Below are 25,282 nucleotides of genomic sequence, written 5' to 3' on the forward strand. Positions count from 1 at the left end.
TTTTTGTGTTCCCTGGAAGTTCATTAACCAATAATGAGAAGGTTGATTCTTTTCCACATTCTTACCGGTATTCATGTCTGTTATTATTTCCTTCTAGTGACCGTCTGTTAGGAAAACTCTGTTTCTTGAAGAATTACTCCTCATTATCTCTAACTGTCTATGAAAACTTGGTTTCATTGCATTTGCTCGGTCCCCAACGACAATATTTTCACAATCAACACGTGCAGCCTCCGTTTTAGCGAAACTGACACTCTGACACAACTGAACTCCAACCGAACTAAACGGAAACTGTTACAACAACATGTCTGTGGATCTTGTAACTGGCAAAATATTTAAATTATATTCGTTTTATACCTTAACTTCAACGTAACCGGCATTCTATCAGATGACTAGACAAAGTATTAATTAAAGTACATATCGTTCCTTGCCTAGTTATGTTTGGTATTCTATATATACCGAGACATTCCACAAAATGGCTGATTTCACTGTTTGCCTGTAACATATTCAGCGTGATAGTAAAATTAGGACACGGTTCTTACAAGGGAGAAGTTGCTTATAAAGCGTGGATTATTGTTTGAATGGGCTTATCCGTTGCTGCTGTTATGTCGTTAATAACTCTCCTTGGTGGCAGTCGAACGCTGATCCACGGCATTGTTGCTCGTTGTTGCCAGGAGGGAGAGATAAGGACAGCAGAGCTGGAGCTTCCGGTCCAGTCCCTCGAGGAAGTTCTGGCACGAATCGAGCACTTGAAGCTCATGTAGCTATACAGCGGAGTTTGCCATGGAGCATGCAGATTACAGCATCCTAACTCAGCCCTTGATAGTTACAAGAAAGTCATTAAAAAGAGATTAAGCCGACATGGTCGTGACAGGTTACAGAAATATATGAAGGGTATCCCTGGAGGAATGGTCATAATTCAGGAATATGACAGGAACGAACATTCGAAGGAAAAAAGTCTAATAAACATGGGCTCCTAAACACACACCTTAAGAGCTGTGAGCACTTTTGCAATAGCAGAGATGTGTTTCACGCTAGCGAAGATGAACAAGACCTCATATCTCTTAAGGTGTGCACTTCAAGACTCATGTTTACTGGAATTTTTTTTTTAGTCCATACTACCATCTCTCTAAACATGAAAAGCAAAGAAAATCAGAGAGCTTATAATCGGATTTGTTTCACAGTATCGAAGATGAAGAAGTACTCATACCTCTAAGGGTATGCATTTGAGAGCCCATCTTACTAGATCTTTTTGCTTAGAATGACCGTTTCTGTCACATCCCTAAATATTGAGCATGGCTCCGGCGGTACCCTGTGGAACTGTTAAATCACGAGCACCGCGGGATTAGCTCAGCGGTCTGAGGCGCTGCAGTCATGGTCTGTGCGGCTGGTCCCGGCGGAGGTTCGAGTCCTCGCTCGGGCATGAGTGTGTGTGTTTGTCCTTAGGATGATTTAGGTTACGTAGTGTGTAGGCTTAGTAACTGGTGACCTTAGCAGTTAAGTCCCATAAGATTTCACACACATTTGAACATCTGTTAAATCGCGTCAGCTTCCTCAGCGCATTCGTCATTACCCGGTATTGACACAACTTCAACTCTTCGCCTCAGGCTACCGTGGTACCCCAGCAATCCGTAAGCGCTCTGTATCTAATGTGAATTAGATTTCAAATGACTGATTTCAAGTGTCAGTCCAGCACATAAATTCCTCATTTGTCCGTAAACGTTCCTTTCAATATTGATCAGTGCGGCGTGATATTGCTTTAGACACCCCCAAGTATTGAAAAACAATTAAGAATACGTAAAACGAACGATACATCATTTTCATGATGAAGTTTCAATTGGGCTTTTACTACATTGAGTACGGTGCGGAATTAGCTCGTTTCCTGGCTCGTATTTAGCTAGAATCTCCTGCGCAATGAGTAGTCCTGCATGACTGGAAAAGAGCGCTGGTCATTTCTGTGTACAAAAAGGGTCACAGGCGGTTATCCGGAATACCACCAGCTATGGGCTTTTGCAGGGCGCTGGAGCATATTGCGCCATCAACAGTATAATTAATGAAACTTCTAAGTCCAGATACTCATTTTCAAAGATAGAGAACAGATATAAAATTTGTAAGAAATCACAGCAAAGATTCCGTCCCTCATTTATTTTTATACGACGTTCCCTTCTTTCCGCATTCTTGACCTTCTTGGGTTGGCATCGGAGCGAACTACAAGGATTCTGCCGTCGCTCTTTACCACTATTAGATTGCACACGAATCTCATTCGAATCTCTATATGGTAGTTCAGGAGCACAGGCACTGATGCAAAAGAAGCTAGTGTATAGTGCACTACTATCTGAGAAGCAAAATTAGAAATGAGAAAAAATATTTCTTGTGTAATTGACCTGTGGCGGTGTAATAAATGGTACAAATGGCTCTGAGCACTATGGGACTTAACTTCTGAGGTCATCAGTCCCCTAGAACTTAGAACTACTTAAACCTAACTAACCTAAGGACATCACAAACATCCATGCCCGAGGCAGAATTCGAACCTGCGACCGGAGCGGTCGCGTGGTTCCAAACTGTAGCGCCTAGAACCGCTCGGCCATCCGGCTGGCGCTAAGTAATAACCGAATGCACTAACTATATCTGTATCTGACAGAATACTAACATTCAATCCTTTGTATATGTCGTGGTGGTCCCTGTATAACTAAGGAGGTTGACTATAGCTATCTATAAAGGTACAGCGTCAAAAAACGTATAGTGTCAAAAAGCACGCATCGCCACGACGTCATCTTTTATTATTATATTTTGTGACAGCTTAGGATGCAATATTCATTGAAGTAAGTCCTTGCTATGAGATTTAAACGTTTTTATTTATTCAGTCCATACAACTAACTTATTATTAAAATATCATCATTGTTAATGTGACGTGACGTCATTATTATATTGAATTGCACTTCTAAAATTATTATGTACAGTTACGAGGATTCTACAATATTCTGTACTTAACATTAGAGAGTTTGAAGATTAAAACAAACTTCTTTTGACACGTCGACTCCTATGAGGCCACCGCCAAATACAGTAGATGTTCACACCTGACGCCACTGGGGAGCAAACGCTCTACTTTGTTTAGTTAATCATGTAGTGCAGTAAAGTACACAAAGTTGAAGTATCTATCCCTGACGGCCCAATCTGCCCCTACCGACCGCCGTCTCTCCTCTTCCAATGGCGACACAGGATGCCCTGTGGTCAGCTCACTGTTCTGCCTGAGTTTCTTGACCTAACCGCTACTGCTCAGTCGAGCGGGTCCCCAGCTGGCCTCACGAGGCTGGATGCACCCTGTACCAGCCTTTCTACCAAGGAAAAATCTCTGGCAGTACCTGGTATCGAACCCAGGTCCTCCGTGTGCCCTTCAGCCAAGTTGACCAAATCTTATTTTATTTTCCAAAACTTTATTCCACAAAATTAACATTACACAAACACATCACAGTAATATAAAAACAAAACCTGTTTACGAATTGTACACATTGCAACGTATTCACACTTGAGTCTTGTTGTTGTTGTTGTTGTTATTGTTGTTGCGGTCGTCAGTCCTAAGATTGGTTTGTTGCAGCTCTCCATGCTATTCTGTCCTATGAGAGTCCCTTCATTACATTTTTTATCCTCTCTAGTTCAGCCATCATCAGTTACCTGTCTACCCAAATAGCAAAAACTACTATAAGTGTCTCGTTTCCTAATCTTATCATAAATTTAGACAACATAGTGTATGGAGAATGCGGTCATGGTATCTCGAGACAACCGAGGAGCCGCCAACGCCAGCCATAGGGGACTAAAAATTCTTAAGATGGCTTTTACATAAGCCGAAACCGGCAAATAAACAAGTATTATTGCGATCTTGACTGTTCATTTTAGATTAAAGCCTTATCTTCTTCCTCTTGCAACACCTGATAATTCGACTACATTCCATTGTCATTGGCTTGCTTTTCTTCACGTTCATCTTACATCCCCCTTTAAAGACACTGTTCATTCCGTTCAACTGCCTTCCAAGTCTTTTGCTGTCTGTGACAGAATTAAAATGTCATCGAAAAACCTCAAAATTTGTATTTCTTTTCCCTGAACTTTAATTCCTACTCCAAATTTTTCTTTGGCTTCCTTTACTGCTTGGTCAGTGTACAAATTTAATAAGATTGGGGATAGACCACAAATCTGTCTCACTCCCTTCTGAACCATTGCTTCCCCTTCATGCCCCTCGACTCTTATATCTGCCCTCTGGTTTCTGTACAAGTTGTAATTAGCCTTTGGCTCCCTGTAATTTGACCTTGGTACCTTTAGAATTTCAAAGAGAGTATACTCCATTCATTACTGTGAAAAGCTCTCTCTTAGACTGCCAATGCTATAAATTTAGGTTTGCCTTACCACAACCTATCTTCTAACATAAGTCGAAAGGTCAATATTGCCTCGCGTGTTCGTACATTTCTCCGTAATTCAAACTATCTGTTCCGTGGTTGGCTTCTACAATTTTTTCCGCTCTTCTTTAAAAATTCGTATTAGTATTTTGCAGCCATGACATAGTAAACTGACACTTCCGGAATATTCACATCTGTCAGAACCCGATTTCTTTGGGATTGGCGTTATTACATTCTCCTTCGAATCTGAGGGTATTTTACCTCTTTCATGGACTTTAAGCATCGGATGAAAGAGTTGTGTCATGGCTCCCTCTCCGAAAGCTATCAATAGTTCTGAAGGGACGTCGTCTGCTCCTGAGGGCTTGTTCGACTTCAGCCTTTCAGTGCTCTGTCTGATTCTTCTCCCAGTCTCATATACCCAATATTATCTTCATCTACGTCCTTCCAGATTCTCCTTCTTTGCTTAGGATTAGTTTTCCACCAGAGCTCTTGATATTCATGCAGCTGCTTCTCTTTTGCCTAAAAGCCTCTTTAATTTTCCTGTCGGCGGTATCTATCTTTCCCCTAGTGAAATTTCCATCTAAATCCTTACATTTGTCCTCTAGCCATCCGTGCTTTGCCATTTTGAACTTCCTGTCAATCTGATTTTTTAAACATCTTTATTCCATTTCACCTGCTCATTTTCCGCATTTTTATATTTTCTCCTTTCATCAATTAAATCCAATACCTTTGGTGCTATCCAAGGATTTCTGCTAGGCTTGTCTTCACTGTTTCGTCTCTCAAAGCTACCCTTTCTTCGTGTACTGTATTCCTTTCCCTATTCTAGTCCATTGTTGCTTGACGCTCTCAAAAATCTCTGGTTCTTTCATCTTATCCAGTTCTCATCTCCTTAATTTCCTGCCACTTTGCAACTTCATTAGTTTTAATTTGCAGCTCCTAACCAATAAATTGTAGTCAGAGTCCACATCTGCCCCTGGAAATATCTCATAACTTAAAATCTGGTTGCGAAATCTCTATTTTACCATTATATAATCAACCTCAAACCTTCCGGTGTCGCCACGTCTCTCAACTTATACAATCTTTTTTCATTATTACACGACCTAGTGTTAGCGATGATTAAATAATGCAATGTGTAAAGTTCGACCGGGCGGCTTCATCTTTGATTCCTTTTCCCCATTGCATATTCATGTGCTGTTTTTCCTTCCCTTCCTTTTCCTACTACCGAATTCCTGTCCCCCGTCACAACTAAATTTTCGTCTCTTTTGCCTATCTGAATAATTTCTTTCATTTTATCATACAAAGGGCGTTCAAAACGTTTTGCACAGTAGTCTGTATTTTTTTATTTTTCGCAGGAGGAAAATGAAATTTTTCTGAACATACTTGGAACATGTAACATTTAGCTACAAGTTGGTAGATAAAAGTATTTTCTTTTATTTTCAGGTGATCCATAATGGACCGTGAAGTAAAAGTCAGGTTTCAACAACGGTCGGTGATGGAGTTCCTCTTCAAGATCGGCGATGACACTGCCACAACGATTCACAGGATGACACTGCCACAACGATTCACAGGCAGTTGCTCCCTGTTTATGGGGAGGACACAGAGGATCGCAGCATTATCCAACGGTGGTTTCAGAGGTATAAACAAGGTGATTTCTCTCTACTGGATAATCCACGATGCCGTAGACCATCGACGGCAGTGAGTGATGTGATTAAGGAGACCATTGTTCAAATCATCCAAAATGACAGAGATGTGACGACACGACAGCTTGCTGAAATGACTCGTTTGTCATTACATAGTGTGGTATCACTGGTACGGTCACTAGGGTACAGAAAGTCCTGTGGACGTTGGGTGCCTATATTATTGACAAAAGAAATGAAAACGATAAGGGAGAATGTGTGCGAGGGTCTCAATGAAGCGTGGAAACAGTGTTTTGACGGCGTCATTGCCCAGGATGAAACATGATTGTTTTTGTTAGAACCTCAGAGCAAAACCAAATCCGTGGAGTGGCGTCATCCGGGATCCCCTCGGAAGAAGAAACCAAGACTTTCACGAACAGCGGGCCGAAAAGTAATGACCGCCTCCTTCTGGGATCAGTGTGGTGTCATTTTCATTGAATTTTTGGAACCTGGCTGCACAATTAACCAGGACCGTTACTGTTTGACATTCGGCAAGCTGCGACGTGCCATCAAGACCCACAGACCACAGCTTCAGGGTCAGCTCATCGGACTACACCATCACAGTGCCAAACCCCATACAGCCCTTATGACGCAGGAGAAAATCAGGAAAATGGGTTCGGAAATTGTTCCTCATCCTCCCTACAGTGCGGACTTGGCTCCGCCTGATTTTTACCTCTTTGGTCGTCTGAAGGCCCACCTGCAAGGTAAAACATTTGATAGTGAGAAAGACCTTATTTCCTGTGTCAAGCGATGGTGTAAAAGAAAATCCCCAGAATTTTACCAAAGTGCATTTACATCATGGGAAGAACGTCGGGCCAGGTGCGTTACAGCCTGATGGATGCTGCATTGAGTATGCTCAATGTATAGCTAAATGTTCCAAGTATGTCCACAAAAAACTTCTTTCTTCTCCTGCAAAAAATAAAAAAAAAATTAGAGACGACTGAAGAAAACTTTTTGAACGCCCTTTGTACATTTGTTCAGTCTCTTCATCACCTGTGGAGCTAGCTGGCATATGAACTTGTGCTACTGTGGTGGGTGCGGCCTTCTTCCCTGTCTTGGCTACGATAATGCGTTTACTATACTGTTCATAGTAGCTTACTAGCATTCCTATTTTATTGTTCATTATTAAACCTACTCTTCCACGACCCATATTTTATTTTGTATTTACAATCGTGTGTTCAGATGGCCAGAAGTTCTGTTTCTTCTGCTACCGACGTTTATTAATTAATTATATTTAACTTCAATTAGTGCATTTCCCTTTTTAAATTTTCTAATCTACATGCCCGATTAATGTATTTAACATTTATGCTGCAATCCGCAGAATGCTACTTTTGTTTCTCCTGATGACGACATCCTCGTGAGTAGTCCCACCTGGAGATCCGTATGGGGCTGTTTTACCTCCGGAATATTTTATCCAAGAGGACGCCATCATCATTTAACCGTACAGTAGAGCTGCATGCCCTCGGGAAACTTTACCGCTTTAGTATCAGCACAGTATGGCCTCTGCAACTACTGAAAAGGCTGCTGCCCCGCTTCAGGGACCACACGTTTGGCCTCTCAGCAGATACCACTCCGTTACGGTTGCACCTACGGTAGTGTGTTGCTCAGGCATACAACCCACCCCACCAAGAGCAAGGTCCATGGTTCATGGAGAAACTTGAGACTTGAATATGAATAATTGTGAGAGCGCTCTTTCTACGTGGTTCATCGGGTTCTGTGCTTGTGAAACGTCATCAACTTTCCATTGGCGATAAACTGTCAGGTTTGTGGATATCTGGTGAAACTATCCAAACTGTTATTCAGTTTTCGTTCTTCTAGTAGTTTTCAGTTAATCTCTTGTTTGTCACGTAATCTTTAAGTTTTTAAACCGTTTCCTTAATTTTTTTGTTTTTCATTAGGTTAGAATGTTGGGTAGTATTATGCAGTCAAAAATTTCTGTTTCCTTTTATTTCCTTCTGTCAGTATATAGTGTGCTAGTATCAGCTGAAAAAATGGTTCAAATGGCTCTGAGCACTATGGGACTTTACAGCTGAGGTCATCAGTCCCCTAGAACTTAGAACTACTTAAACCTAACTAACCTAAGGACATATGATGTAATACTGTTGATTAATTTGTATTTCTTGATTGATAACAGTGCACAGGAAATCTGGTGCAATATCTTTTTCAGCGTTTGGGACTTTGTGTTTTGCAACATTACATATTATCCGAAGGTATACCGTACTGTAATAAACAGAGCTGAGCGTGTGGTTGTTGATGGGCACATGACGTGGGCCATGAAACCTCTGCTGTGTTCGCCGGCGCCCTCAGGGTAGTCAACGTATTATAGATTCAACACGGATTCCGGAAAACTCTGATGTGAAACACAGTTTGCTTTATTCACACACGATATCCTGCAAACATTAGATGCATCTGCAAACATAGTTGTCTTATTGAGTAAAGAGTGTTATTGGTATTTGGGTTTTCCACGAGCCTGTAGATGACATCATGAGATTACCAATCAGTTATTGATGCTGTCCACAACCCTGGCCCCATTATACTCAGTGCCAGAAGAAAGCTAGTGAGAACGAGCCACGTCAATGGGACAACGTTTAGTATCGTCATCTCAACAATGGAAATAATGACTGTTTCAGCATTTTCTATTAGTTTCAAGAAGAAATTTCTGTTTAAAGTATTGTTTTCAGAAATTATAGTTGTGACTTTCAGTCCAAAAGACTTCACAAGACCGAAAACTGTCAGTGTTTGTTTATGTTATTTCTAGACAGACATGTATTTTATTGGATGCAATGAAACACTTCCTTGCGTAATTTTCATTTTGGATGGAGCCACAGTCATGGTAAATATTCTGAATGATGCTGCCACCATTTGACTGTAATAAGTTTCATTTTACTGCTATACGATCCAGATTTCGGCCTTGGGCCACTTTCAAGTAGAAAATCTTATTTATACGTCAAAAGACACCAGATTGGTATGAAATATAAGAACTTGTCAAAAACGCGTATCTGGTCATATAGGCCAGATCTGTCATTAATAAAAGGGAGAACATCTCTAAAACACTTAAATGTAATGCAGACTTTCGTTTCTGGACCTTATAGCACAGCTGTCTGCATTATATTTAGGCGTTTTAGAGATGTTCTCTCTTTTATTAATCTACTTGAACATGACCTAAGGTCAAAATATGGATCGTACAACAATAAAATAAGAATTATTACAGTCATATGGGGGCAGCATGATTAAAAAAATAAAGATGACACTAAAAAAGGGCAGGACTGTTGTAGTTTCAGCTGAATTGTCTAGGGATGCGTTAGGTGTAGAAACCAGTTTGCGATGAGCGTAGGATGCGGCACCGATAGTTCAAATATTAAGACAGAGTATAGCAACATATTGGCAGAATACCTTATATTTTTTATACCACCTAAAATCGTTTGTTCACCCAAGAACTTGACATGACTGCTGTTTCTGCTGTCTTCTTTTCCATACCTCTGCCAAATGTTCTTTATCAGTGACCACCGAGTCATTTTCAGGTTTAGAGGCTACATCCGTTGGAGACTGTGCGCACTAACAAGGAATTCACATTACTAAGTAATGATGATGCTGTGCTATATACAGGGTGATTATAATCAAAGTAAAACTTTCAAACCACTGTATAAATAACACCACTGGTCAGAATGACGTCTAACTGCGACGGAATACTATCGTATAAGGAGGAAAACGTACGGCAGCCGAAAAAAAGTTACAAAATGAAGCAACAGATAGCGCTGTAAGCGTCATAATTTAGTAGTTGTCGACTAAAAATGCCTAAGGTGTACGTTTGACGTTAAACAAACTGTACCACTCAGTGCACACGGGTGTACAGGTCTGATACTGTTAGTTACGTAAGCCCATCCACCACGCCAAGGTCACATTGGATGGGAAAACTCGGTTTTTAATTGTCCTGACGCCAAAAACCGCATAAAAAGCATCAATCAAAATCAAATCGCATTATTAGTTTCTGTATTCCAAAACATGTTCAATATGCTGTCCACCGTATACTGCAACAAGTTGAAATCAAGAAATAGCATGTTCCACTACTGATCGAAGTGTTTCCTGGGTCACGTTCAGAATGTGTTGTGCAATGCGTGCGTTCAATGCAGCTAAGTTTGCAATTGAAACACTGAACACATCCTTCTGATAGCCCCAAGGCCAGAAGTCACACGGATTAAGATCAGGTGATCCAGACAGCCAGGCTGTAGGGAAATGGCGGCTGATAATTGTAGCATTTCCGATATTGCGCTACAGCAGCTGCTTAACTGGATTTGCAAAGTCCAAAGGTGCGCCATCTTGCATAAAAATGATCCCAACCACACATCCATGCTGTTGGAGAGATGGAATGACGTGATTGCGCAAAAGACACTCATAGCGCTTACCAGGGACGGTATAGGTAACAGGACTGAAAGCACCTGTATCTTCGAAAAAATATGGCCCTATGATAAATAATGCCGCAAACACGCACCAAAGAGTGACCTTTTCAGGATGAAGTGGTACTGATTGATTTGCGTGTGGATTTTCTGTTGCCCATATTCGACAATTCTGTTTATTGAAATATCCTTTCGGATGGAAGTGGGCTTCGTCTGTCCACAAAATCTTCCACGGCCAATCATTGCCCACGTTCATGCGAGCAAGAAATTGTAAAGCAAAGGTCTCCTGATGACAGGTCAACAGGAAGCAGCTTTTGCACGTCGGTAATTCTGAAGGGATAACAAAGAAGGATGTTTCGTAGGCTTTTATGCACAGTGCTCATGGATATATTCTCCGTGCACTACACGTTTGCACACCACCACTCGACTTTTCCTGTATTGCTGTGGCCACTGCTTCCAATGACGTCGAATCAATTCGTTTCCTCCCTCTAGCAGGTTGCACAACAAAAGAATCCGTCTTTTCGAATTTTCGGATCATTTTCTCCAGACCCACAGCAATCATCGGACCAACGCCTCTTTTCAAACCCTTCGGTGTCCGGAACTTCTGCAGAGTGACGTGTGTACAGTCATCATTCTTGTAATACAGCTTTACAAGCAGAGCGTGACACTGCATTGAGACAGTCATGGCGAACCCTTATTCAATTGCTACTTTTCGCACCATACAGATATCTTATCTAAATCATTTTGCAAGTCATTTTGATCATCTGATGACTTTACAAGACTATAAATGACTGCATCCTCTGCAAACAATCTAAGACGGCTACTGAGATTGTATCATACGTCGATAATATAGATCGGGAACAATAGAGGGCCTATAACACTTCCTTGGGGAACGCCGGATACTATTTCTGTTTTACTCGATGACTTTCCGTCTGTTACTACGAACTGTGACCTTTCTGACAGAAAATCACGTATCCAGTCACACAACTAAGGCGATACTCCGTAGGCACGCAGTTTGGTCAGAAGACGCTTGTGTGGAACGATGTCGAAAGCCTTCTGGAAATCTAAAAATATGGAATCGATTTGACATCCCCTGTCGATAGCACTTATTACTTCATGAGTATAAAGAGCTACATGTGTTCCACAAGAACGATATTTTTTGAAACCGTGCTGACTATGTGTCAATAAATCGTATTCTTCGAGGTAATTCATATTTTTCGAATACAGTGTATGTTCCAAAACCTTACTGCAAATCGACGTTATGATATAGGCCTGTAATTCGACGGATTACTCCTACTTCCCTTTTTGGGTACTGGTGTAACTTGAGCAATTTTCCAGTCTTTAGGTACTGATCTTTCTGTGGGCGAGTGATTGAACATTATTGCTAAATATTGAGATATTTTATCGGCGTACTCTGAGAGGAACCTGACTGGTATACAATCTGGACCGGAGGTCTTGCCATTATTAAGTGATTTAAGCTGCATCGTTACTCCGAGGATATCTACTTCTATGTTTCTCATCTTAGCAGTTGTTCCTGATTGGAATTCAGGAATATTTACTTCGTCTTCTTTGGTGAAGGAGTTTCGGAAAACCGTGTTTAATAACTCTGCTTTAGTGACACTGTCATCAATGTCTTGACGCTTGTTATCGCGCAGTGAAGGTATTGATTGCATCTTGCCACTGGTGTGCTTTATGTATGACCAGAATCTCTTTGGTTTTCTGCCAGATTTCGAGAGAGAATTTGGTTGTGGAAATTATTAAAAGCATCTCGCATTGAAGTACGCCCCATATTTCGAACTTCTGTACAACTTTGCCAATCTTGGGTATTTTGCGTTTTTTGAAATTTGGAATGCATTTTTCATTGCTTTTGCAACAACGATCTGACCCGTTTTGAGTACCATGGGGGATCAGTACCATCACTTATTAATTTATGTGGTGTATATCTCTCAATTGCTGTCGATACTATCTCTTTGAAAACATTCCACACCTTTTCTACACTTAGATGATCAGATCGCAAGGAGTGAAGACTGTCTCTTAAAAAGGCGTTAAGAGCATTTTTGTCAGCTTTTTTAAGTAATTATACTTTGCGTTCCTTTTTGATGGTTGTAGGTGTTACGGTATTCAGCATAACAGCAACTGCCTTGTGGTCGCTAATCCCTGTATTCGTCACAATACTCACTATTTGTTCAGGATTACTTGTTGCTGAAAGGTTAAGTATGCTTTCGCAACAATTTACGCTTCGAGTGGGCTCATGAACTAATTGTTCAAAATAATTTTCTGAGAAAGAATTCAATACAATTTCGGATGACGTTTTATGCCTGCTGCCGGCTTTAAACGTATAATTTTTCCAGCATATCGAGGGTAGAATAAACTCACCACCGACTATCATTGTATGAGCGGGGTACTTATTTGAAATGAGACTCACGTTTTCTTTGAACTGTTCAGCAACTATATCTTCAGAGTCGGGGAGTCGATAAAACAATCCAGTTAATAGTTTAGTCCGATTGTCAGGTATAACCTCTACCCATACTATTTCACACCAACTACCTACTACAAGGGAAACTACCTCTGACAGCAATAATTACTCCACCACCAACTATATATTTAATCTATCCTTTCTGACGACTGTAAGATCGTTTGAAAAAATTTCGGCTGAACTTATTTCCGCCTTTAGCCAGCTCTCTGTACCTACAACTATTTGAGCTTCAGTGCTTTCTATTAGGGGTTGAAGCTCTGGTTCTTTCCCAACACAGCTTCGACAATTTACAACTACAATACCACCCGTTTCTACAACTACCTTACTGTGTTTTTTGGACGGACGACCCTTCTGTGGTTTCCTGAGGCTCTTTAACCTAAAACACCGCCCAATCCCTTCCACACAGCCCCCGCTACTCGTGTAGCCGCCGCTGTGTGTATTGGACTCCTGACCTATTAAGCGGAACCCAGAAACCTACAACCAGATAGCGCAAGTCAAGAAATCTGCAGCGTATACGGTTACAGAACCGCCTGAGCCTCTGATTCAGACCCTCCACTCGGCTCTGCACCAAAGGACCACAGTCGGTTCCATCGATGATGCTGCAGATGGTGAGCTCCGCTTTAATCTCGAAAGCAAGACTGGCAGCCTTTACCATTTCCTCTAGTCGCCGGGAACCAGACAGAATCTGCTCCGATCCAAAGCGATACACGTCTTTGGTACAGAATGAGCCACCACCTGCAGTTGGCTGCACCCTGTACTCTTCGTGACATCCGGAAGCACCCTTTCCACATCCGGAATGACTCCCCTCGGAATGCACATGGAGCACACACTGGCTTCCTCCCCTTCCTTGGAAGCCATGTTCCTAAGGGGCCCCATTACGTGCCTAACGTTGGACCTCCCAACTACCAGCAAACCCACCCTCTGTGAATGCCCAGACCTTGCGTTCCGAGAAGCTTCCTCTGAAACAGGGTGGACGCCTGCATCCGGCTCAGAGACTCGTCAGCCAAACGCCGAAAACCTGTTCGTCAAACGAACCTGGGAGGCCCTACGATCGGCCTCTCGGATAGTTTTTCACTGCCTACCAGACTTTGGAATGATCTCCCACTCGACCACGGGTGAAGGGTCAACCTCAGTGCAGGCAGTACCGGGGGGGGGGGGGGGGGGGGGCAGCAGTGGACCGATCAGAGGACACGTGGACACGTGGGACGTGCTCGACGTCCCTCACATCCCCGTGTTCGATCACCCACCCACAGTTACGCCCCTTGGCAGCAGCCTCAAGCTGTGTGACGGAAGCCAAAGCAGGCTGGAGCTGTGAGTGAAGAGTCGCCAAGTCAGCTCGCATGTGTACTCAACAGTCACAGTTCCTATCCATTACTGCAGTCGCTTCTGTCTGAAGCTCGTAAAAATATGTAATAAGCGAACGATGTACTCGCCTTATTAGTAGCGGGGACTCGCGACACTGCTCTCGTTGACTGTCTAATTGACACTGAGCTGCTCTACCCAAACAAACAAAAGCCTGTACGATACGATCCTATATTTTCTTTTCCCTTTCCTTTTCATATCATTTATGGAAATAATAATTAATACAATATATTAAACAATATTTCGGCTTATTTGCAGTCTAAGTAATGTAAAACTGAAAATGAAAGTTTTTTGCATAAGGACTTGATCCCAGGACTCTCGGTTTATGTTTCTGTATTCTTTCCACTACGCCAATCATTGTCTGACATCTCGCCCAACAAGCACCAAAACTGCTATTCTTTCTAAACGATTGGCCATCTGGAGCTCCCACCTCTGTCAGTTTTATTTCTGACCAAGCCCTGCGTGTATCATCAATATGGACGAAATCTGTGCTGACGAGTAGGAGAGTGTCCCTTGTTAGTGTGGAGTTCATTGGTGACGATTATTTGTGGAACATATGATGGTGTCTGGAGGGCACAACATGATCTCTCTTTGCTCCATTAAGCAGCCAGACTCTCTCTCCCCAAATTTCACTGTGAGATCTTGAGTGTGTTAAGTCACCATATCACCTCAGAAGTCAGTTACTGAAAAGAGCCAACCACCCTGGCCACCTGTGCTGACCGTAACGACTGAAGAATCTAATCTCATGTGATTGGATGGGCTGCCGTGGTTGTGTCTTCAATACTCTTCTCGGCTGTTCGCCGTGCACTTTTTGTCACATAATGAACCCAATTTTTACAACTACCTACAAGATGATTCTCTCACCTTTTACCATTGTGTCCAAGGAAATGAACATAGCAATAAATTTCTTACAGTGTGCTTCTCAGGGACTCAAAGCAGGTCTCTGTTTTTTGATGGGAGACTTGTAACAAGTCAGTCGGTTTGATAATCCTCTTGGAAGGTCTAGATGTGCGTTGACTTCTATCCGGGCATTGAGGTTCAGTGTATTTGGAAGGTTTAACTCCCATCAATGGTTGTTATGCAGTTGTCGACATTTCATTGTAATTATGAGAACAAAATTTGGGTAATTGGTGCGACTATTGATCTTTTTGGATGGTCCTTATTTAGCGCGTCCAATTTGCGTATAAAATTAACGAGCAGCAATTAGAGGACACGAAATAAATGAAGCAATAGAGGAAATATTAGCCTTTTGGTGAGATTCCGTTCGTTACAGTTAACACAAATTTCTACAAATATTTGAGTGTGCAGCTGCTGGCAATACGTCTCGTACGTAACGATTTTTTGAAGTGGGTTGATAAGCTGCGCGGCACTCAATTTATTAATTAGTTTTTCCTGTCCTCATTTTTTTCCTTTATTGACGTACAGCGGTAGGAACCACTCCGTGTAATCAGGGGACACAGGAAGAACACAAGAACTTAATATCCGTAATGGTCAGCGGCGCAATTTCATGAGGCTCACGTGAACGCTCTTTTGTTCTTTTGTCTAGCTCTCTCCATTACGTCCTACGGTCCCTCTCTCTATCTCCGCGCGCGCGCGCGCGCGCGTGTGTGTGTGTGTGTGTGTGTGTGTGTGCGTGTGTGTGTGTGTGTGTGTGTGTGTGTGTAGGCACATAAGCCGCTTTCATGGCAGAAACTGCACCGAATGGCATATATGGAGGCAAGAGGCTAGTAAACTGGAAATTCGGAACATTGTTCAAAAGTAGGTCTATGAACAGGTAAGTGATAATTACCTTGTTATTCAGTGTCCTTGAGTGAAAGTCGGACTCGAATGACTTTGGGCGTAGGAATCTACGCACGGTTGCCCTTGGAGCAATTTGTATAAGCGGCCTCCTTGACGCTGTTTGTAAGAAAAATAGGCTATTGGGTTCGTAATCCCATTGCAATAATTTTCATTTCCATGGTGATCTATAGCATTATTACGCTATCGTAAAGTTGGACACCCGGCACTTTGTAGTCAGACAACGGCAAACCGGCTGTATTACGACTTGATGTGACAATATTTTTCCGGTTCCTAGCGCTTGATTATCTCGTTACTCACATCACAATTTGCTCTTCGACATTTGGTCTAATACTATTGTACATGGGATAGGAAAGCTTAAGACTCGTATTCCTAGCACTTGTACTCAGAATTTCACAAACAGCTTTGTGTTTTGTTCATTACTACGCATTTCAGCCATAGCCAACATCCTATCAGAATAGAAAACTCAGGTGAAACAAAAAGTGTGTCAAAAGACCATGTTCAGCGAAGAGAGTTCACTAATTTATTGATCAAGAAATGAATGAACATTTCGTGTGCATTTACCGGATGTGTTGTCACATGCGGGGGCTGTTGAATAGATAACGCAACTTTTTTCTGGGTCAATTTCGGTTGAAAAAGTGCGGAATGTGTTGTGGGACTCAGTGGAATAGTGCCGCTTCATCCTCTAAAGACTGATGAAGTTGCGATAGGTAGCAGCGCTATACGTAGCCTTCCACATGCCGTTTGTAACAGAGGTGTGTTCCATGCTGAGAGCTGTCACTGAGTTTCTTTTGGCGGAAAAACAGAGTATCGCAGATATTGATAGTCACTTACATATTTTCTTCGGAGAACTGGCAATGAAGAAAATCACGGTGAGTGGTTGAGCGAGGGCGTCTGTCATCTTCAAAACAAGGTCGCACAAACCTGTCAGATCTCCCGCATGCCAGGCGGACACACACAGCTGTGACTCCTGTGATGTTGGAGTTCACAGACACACTCATTCGAGGTAATCGAGAGACCGCAATCAAGTATCTCGCTTCTCAGCTGGACGTCTCTGTCTGTAGTACTGACACACTCGTAAGTATTCAAAGGCGTGTCCCCGCGGGCTTTGTCGCCGCCTAACAGAAGATCATAAAGAACAACGAAGGACCACCTGTGCTGAATTTCGTACGCGTTACGAGGCTTGCCGAACATCGTCAGAAGCGATGAAACGTGGTTCATCGTTTCGAACCGAAAACTAGAACAGCATTCTATGGAGTGACGCCACATCACCATCCGAAGAAAAAGTTAAAAGCTCTATCCTCATGTGTTAAAATCATGGCGATGGTCCTCTGGAACTGTGGAGGAGTTATTCTGTCTGATGTCCTCCCTTATGGTGCAATGCTCAGCTCGAAATGTCTGCGCTGCCGTCAGGAAATTGAAGAAACGACTTCAACGTGTTCGTCACGACAAATATACAAGCGAATTTCTCCTTCTCCGTGAAAACGCAGTCTGTGCACCAGAGAGAGGCTAACAAAATTTCATGACATTGTTCTTCCTCGTCCATTCCACAGCCCAAATCTCGCACCCTCCGATTTCCATCTGTGTGGTGGAATGAAGGGTGCACTCTGCTGGAAGTAGTACGTGAATGATTTGGACGTTACTGATGCAACAAGACGGTTGTTCCGACGTCCACCAGCAAAGTAGTTCCATGCGCGCATACAGGTCTTCCCAGTGAGGTCTCGCATTGAATGGATATTATGTCGAAAAATGGGGTTTTCAAACCAAAAGAATAGAGAATCATATGGTATAATATAATCCTGAATGAATCCAACTTGCTACCAGAAAAAAATGTTGCTTGACTTATTGAACACCTTTCGTACATAATTCACAAATACCGACATTGAAAACCAACAAATATTACATTGCCTTAATACAGGAAAACACGTATTATTTAAAAGTAGCTAAGTATGCAGCGTTGCCCAGTTATGTATTTATTCCAGTTCCATTACTCCATCTGCTCCTTTCCCCTATCTCTGTCCATTTGCTTTGCCCTCCTCTCTATCCGTCTCCTTCTTCCCCCTCTCTCTGTCTAACTCCTCCTGCCCCTTTTCTCTTCATCTTCTACTCCCCACACTCTCTGTCCATCTGCTACTCCCCACACTCTCTGTTCATCTGCTACTCCCCACACTCTCTGTCCATCTTCTTCCCCCCTCCTTCTTATTTCCTTCTTCCGTTTCTCTCAGCCCACCTTTTATTCGCTTTCTCTGTCCATCTATCAGTCCATCGTGGCCTCCATCCTCTATCAGGCAATCTCCTCTTCTCCCCTCGCTCTCTCTGCCCATGTCATCCCCTTTCCTCCCTCTGCCAACCTCTTATTGTGACCCCAATCCCGGCAGGAGGTTGCTAGCTCTTACCTTCACATTATTTATTTCCAGAAAGTATGTAATACGTGTGCAGAGTTTGGGTCAAATAGTTCCAGGGGTTCAGAAGGACTATCTTGCCCGTGCTTTTTGCTGCATACGCGCGTCAATGTGTTTCCCGTGTATTTAGTCTATTCCACACATATTTATATAGATATTTCACCTGTACCACTAGCTAATTTCACATGCAGTTTCGTTTCCACGCAGCTCAATTTCTATGACGCCGTATCTCCTCGAATAAGTGTCGTATAATGACATAAGTTTGTACGTACATTCAGCGGTATATGTGGAAACTGCCTGCAAAATAAGTTGAGAATATAGTAACAAAGAAGTAGTAAATTTAAACGTCATGCTTATCAGTGCATATAAAGTTATACCTCGTGAGATATGTGTCGTACAAGGGTATAATTTTACAGATACATTCAGTAGTATATGTGAATAGTGTCTGAAAAATGTGTTGCGAATATATTTATAGTAAAGAAGTAATAAAACGTCATACTTTATGCTGCAGTTTTACTCTACGAACAGCGAAAGTTAAGTAGGCGATAAACTTTTTACCTTTCTTCATTTTGTGGGGGTGGTAAAGCAGAAAAGTTTTTGTAAATGTTTGAAATTATGTGTAAGGTTTGTTGCAAGTCACCAACTGATCTCCTTCTCAAATATTCGATGAATAAAGTTTTGGTATTTGTACGTCATGGCTAGACTTCTTTTTGACTCCCACTCCCACCTCTTTGATAGGCAGGTGGTTAATAAAGCACAGCAATTTTTTCAGACAGTACATGATATGCATACCAAGTTTAGGAGGAGAAGTGGAATATACATACATACCTACATAAATTTCTATAGTATGTATGGATTGAAATCTTCCACGCTTATTGTAATATCGTCTTTACACATCAAATTAAGCCTAATGAAATAGATTGTGAAAAACTTAACACAAATATGAAGAGTTTATTTGCGATACATTTGCTCATCTTTAAGACGTGAAACTGAAAGACGGCGTGTTTGCTGGACCTGATAACTTTCAATCATAAACGGCTGTGAGTGAGACGGCGGACTGAGAATAATTTTAGGAAATTATAGCTTAGTTCACAGGTAACAAAGACGACCCAAATTATTTTTCTGTTTTAATCAACGTGCGGAAAACATTCAGTAAATTAGAATATTTGATGAGCCTCGAGAAGCCCTTTTTGAAGAGCTACCTTTATTTTTTTGCCTGAAGATTTGCAGTCATTTCAATACAGAATAAAGTGTACGGTTTCATCAAGACATTTAAGTGACGGAAAGAAGGTATCAGAGCCGCTGGAATGCCAGTGTGATGGGAGACTGTTGTTGGTCGCTTCACTGAGACATACTGTTTGCAGTCCATCGGAGATAAAGCTATATATTAAAACCATGGTTGCTATATTAAAAAAGGCATTTTGATGGTTATACTACCTTAAAACTTTTCTTAATATTGAAAATTTAGTTAATTTACATTTCAGTTACAAGTATTTTGTAATTTTTCTCTTGATAACGACATTAATTTGTGACAACACTGTACCTGTTAGAAAAAATCTGATGCCATATAGAGATTCAGTGCCAAAAAACCAAATGATAAAGCTACAAAATAGGAAAAAGCGTTTAATGTATTTATCACATAAACTCTTTAGTTACCACTATAGTTTAAAGTTTTCCACTAACAAATATATAACCAAAGAGAGATTTGTGTCAATGGTTCAGTCTTCAGGCTTCTGATGTTTTCATTGAATGTCAATGTTACTATTATGTGGCGATATGACAGGTATCTGGACCGCAGGTAAGATCTGCGGGAACACATTTTGGTAGTAGATAGAATAAATTTCTCAAAACAATTCTATTGCCCTTCTAAAGTATGGTAATTTTGTTCCCAGAAACACTGCAAGATACCTCAGTTGTTCATCATTATGTTTCCATACCTTATACTTGTGCCTCGTCAAACTACCTGCGAATGACTAAGGCAGTGATCTGGTCAGGGATAATTATGTCTCCTGCAGTTGGCTCGAATTTGACATAGTTTCACTTATACATCGTTGCAGGCTCTTCACCTCACATGTAGTCACAGCAGTTGTCAACGCATTGAAATTGGTGGAGTTTCACTTAATTCACGTTATTCCATATCGGCTGTGTGTTGAACATTTTAATGAAGTTCCTGTAGAACCCTCTACATCTGTCATTCGCGCCAGATGTCTAGAATGTTACTGAGTCTAACTGGCTTTAACAAAGATACTTACATAATTTATGCCGTGTGCAACATGCTACCACGAAGAAACGACTTCATTTAACTTTAAACTCTGATTGAACTACTTCACTATGAAGACGGATCAAGCGCACATCCGATTCCACTCGTTGAATTTGACCCATGAGGGTCTACGTGACATCACTAGTTTATACCGCGAAGCATTATGTAAGCTGTCCATAGTGGTCTATTGTTAAATGTGATTTGTGTTTGTCTTAGTAACTGGTGGAACTATGCTGGTTTATTTCAAGTGTGTCATGATCTGCGAGGGGCCATGCTAGGTTAGCCGAGCGGTCTAGGGCGCTACAGCCATGGACTGTGCGGCTGGTCCCGGCGGAGGTTCGAGTCCTCCCTCGGGCATGTGTGTGTGTGTATGGGTTATGTGTGTGTGTGTGTGTGTGTGTGTGTGTGTGTGTGTGTGTGTGTGTGTGTGTGTCTTTGTCCTTAGGATAATTCAAGTTAAGTAGTGTGTACGCTTAGGGACTGCTGACCTTAGCAGTTAAGTCCCATAAGATTTCACACACATCTGAACATTTCAACATTATCTGCCAGGCAGAAAGCCGAAAACCAAACCATAAATTGTTACTAGAGAAACAAGTAGCGATCATATTTATAATCGTTCGGTTTATTTTGGAGGAATTGATGTTGGTTATTTTCGGATTAAGTGGTTGTCTTGGAATGATGTTAGTCTTATTGTCGTAGCTACTTTTAATGTGTCCTTGCGCAAAAACCCCTAATTCCCGCGGTCGTACCGTCAGTTTAATTTATTAGGTGACACAAATATTTCGCTTATTTTTATGTTTATTTGTGGCCGTTATTGTTTATGATGTAATAGCTATCTTTAAGGATGGAAGCGGCTTGTTACTACATGTTATCTGTGATTGGCTTAGTAACTGGTGTAAACTACCATGTTTATTTCAAATATGCCGTCAAGTGTCAAAGCACGTATGTAACTGGACCGTGCGCTAATCGTGCGAAGGTTTGTAGTCCTTGTTCGTCTTGGTTTATGTGCCAAGTTTAAACTGTGTATCCGGCCGGCTTTCGCTTTGTAAGTAGGCTGTTTAGGTTTTTTTTATTGGTAACGCCACGTAGCACTCTGTTTGAAGGTCACTGGCTGTGCTGTGTGCAGTCTGTGGCTGGTTGGCATTGTTGTAATACTCGCCTTTGTAGCGTTGGGCAGATGGATGTGAACACTGCGTAGCGTTGGGCAGTTGGAGGTGAGCCGCCAGCAGTGGTGGATGTGGGGAGAGAGATGGCGGAGTTTTGAAATTTGTAAGACTGGATGTCAGGAACAGATATATATATATATATATATATATATATATATATATATATATATATATATATATATATATATATTATGACTATTAAGGTAAATACATTGTTTGTTCTCTATTAAAATCTTTCATTTGATAACTATGCCTATCAGTAGTTAGTGCCTTCAGTAGTTTGAATCTTTTATTTAGTTGGCAGTAGTGGCGCTCGCTGTATTGCAGTAGTTCGAGTAACGAAGATTTTTGGTGAGGTAAGTGATTTGTGAAAGGTATAGGTTAATGTTAGTCAGGGCCATTCTTTTGTAGGGATTATTGAAAGTCAGATTGGGTTGCGCTAAAAATATTGTGTGTCAGTTTAAGCACAGTCTTGTACAATTGTTCTAAGGGGACGTTTCAGCTTTTCATTACGACAGCTAACTCGACGTCACATGTAGATTCAGAGCTTCGACTGTTACATCTTCCTCTCCGTTTCTCACAAATTCTTAGTTCGTCGTGTATCACCTGTTACGCTCGGCCGCACTCGGAAACATCTCTTTTATACAACATTTAGTATCAAAATTCATATAAAATTTAACGATTCGTAAGTAGAGTTTCTCCTCAAGTTCCCACTGCAGACAGTTTCCACATAAAATTTTGTTTGTGTAAACTGTAAACTATAGTAAAGTTGACTTCTAATTTCAGGTATCTCCTCTTGTTAGAAGACTTTGACTAAGCAAACTTACACAGGAGTTCCAGCTTCGCTACCCTTACTAAGAAAGCGATATCCACCAGCAAATAATTGCAGATATTCAATAGATCAACAGTTCAGTTTGTTATTTGAATTTCCCTTGTTTCCAAGCTCATGCTTTTCTAGAGCCAGTAAATTCGTAGGGCTGTGAAAGAAAAGCGGTACAATAGTCCTCTCATATCTACGTGTCAGACGTGGCATTCTCCAAATTTTGCGTCAGGAAGTTTTTATTGGTTGAAACAGCGTAAATATTAGCATCGAAAAGAATAAATAAGAAACGCTGTGGTAAACTAAGGATAGGAATGGCACAACTTACCTCACATCAAATACTGCTCTTCTACACAGAACATGTCCGATCTTTAAGCTGTTGCTAAGCAACGTCTCCAGTTGCTTAGCATCGAAAAGAATAAATAAGAAACGCTGTGGTAAACTAAGGATAGGAATGGCACAACTTACCTCACATCAAATACTGCTCTTCTACACAGAACATGTCCGATCTTTAAGCTGTTGCTAAGCAACGTCTCCAGTTGCTCGGCTGATATTTCGCAGAAGCATGGCTATTGTCGGGAGAAGATACAGATGTTAATATAGATTGTCAATAAAGATGGAAGTTGTTGCGTGTAGTGTTTGCTGATGTCCAGTTACATGTTTTTCTTATGCATCGTTACTTAATCAAATGCATTCCTATGTCATAGTTTTTTAAGGTTTCTATATTTTGCATTGTCCTTTCCCTTATATGTAAATAACGTTTAATTTAATATACAATCAGCTGAATTGGTTTTCTTAGCGCATGACGTTATTTGTGATACAATCTCAGTAGACGTAAAGCAACGGAGAATGATGAAAATTATCTGTTTAATAGGATTATTGATTTGATATTTTTTTAATTTTGTGTTACCATTTAACGAAGGAAAACAGCATTTGCAAGCTCTCAAGATGAAAGTTAACAATGTAACAGATAAATGTCATGTAGGTGCCAGAATTGATGTTACATGAAGAATTCTGTATCTTTTTGGTGTACATGCTGATGAAAAGTTAAACTATTTTGTTACACTACCATTACTTGACAGATCAAATAGTAGAAGAGTTGTCGCTAAGGTGAAAAAGGAAAATTATTATAGTGCAGATGAAGGAAAACAGTGTTGTAAGAGCGAGTGAAATCGTCGACGCGCTTGCGATTGATGCAGTTAGTAGCAAAACAAAGGAATAATGACCAGGTTTCGCACGTAACTATGTACAGCTGAATATTAGAGCCAATCAGAACAAGAAGCTGCGTCTTTCCTGCCATGTTAAAGGACGGCACCCTGTGTAAATACTTTGGAACATTCTGTTTCGAACGGGGTATGACCACCATTTCTCGTGCCAGTGTTTCACCGCTGCTTTGATAACTGGAGGTTTGGACAGGCCCTTCATCGACTACCGTGGAGGGGAGCAGCTCTATGGTCGTCCGGCGACTATTAGGAGACTAACAAACATCATCAACAGCTGTCTTCTGCAGTCACATGACACAACTCATTTATTACGGCAGCGACTGAAGTAGGGACAGAACTACCATATAGAATGACGAGTTTTAGCAACAATCAATGTGACAATATTCAAACACATATTTAACTGTTTGCCCCTGATAAACGACACAAAAATAAATTTCTTTGTCATGCTAAAGATTTAGTCCATGTTTCGGTCAGGCACTGATCACTTTGGGATGTGGAAATGAATTTGCATCACATGAAAAATAAAAAATAAGCGTTTATCACATCTGCAATTTCTTCGAGAAATGATCTTACATTTGAAGCCAATAGAAACTGTAATCAGAGTTAGTATTTTCTGTTGGGATTAGTGAACTGAACGAACTCCCACATACGTGCGGTCTAGGCGCTTCGGTCTGGAAGCGCGTGACCGCTCTGGTCGCAGGTTCGAATCCTGCCTCGGGCATGGATGTGTGTGACGTCCTTAGGTTACTTAGGTTTAAGTAGTTCTAAGTTCTAGGGAACTGTTGACCACAGATGTTAAGTCCCATATCGCTCAGAGCCATTTTTGAACTCCAAGATAATTACCAATAAAATCATCTCACAAACTAATTCATCTTACCGTAATCCATTTAATGTACTCGTCATTTGTGCTATTCAGGAGGAGTCATAAAAGACATTAACCTTAAATTTTGACAAAGACGTTGGAGATACATGGCACTGTCCTATGAACTTCTAAATAAAAGTTATAGAACTCATACATAGCTCTGTTTAAAGAAGTGCGGTTAGTTCAATATTTCAGTGGATAAGAATGATATAATAATTGATTATACTACAAAATACTACTTCTTCACGCGCCTTCATTTGTCTAAAAATTTTCCTTGACGTTCTGAATGTTTCCAGAGATATTAAAGGTCAACAAGTTTGTTGTATTCAAAGATACACAATATATCATCACAAAAAAGGACGTATTAGTTTGTTTAAAGTACTGTTGCTTACTTTTCGGGCGAGGTTAGAGTATGAATCGTCCCCTTAGAAAAATTATACAAGACTGTGCTTAAACTGA

Source organism: Schistocerca gregaria, chromosome 3, assembly GCF_023897955.1.
Source record: "Schistocerca gregaria isolate iqSchGreg1 chromosome 3, iqSchGreg1.2, whole genome shotgun sequence".
Taxonomy (NCBI): Eukaryota; Metazoa; Arthropoda; class Insecta; order Orthoptera; family Acrididae; genus Schistocerca; species Schistocerca gregaria.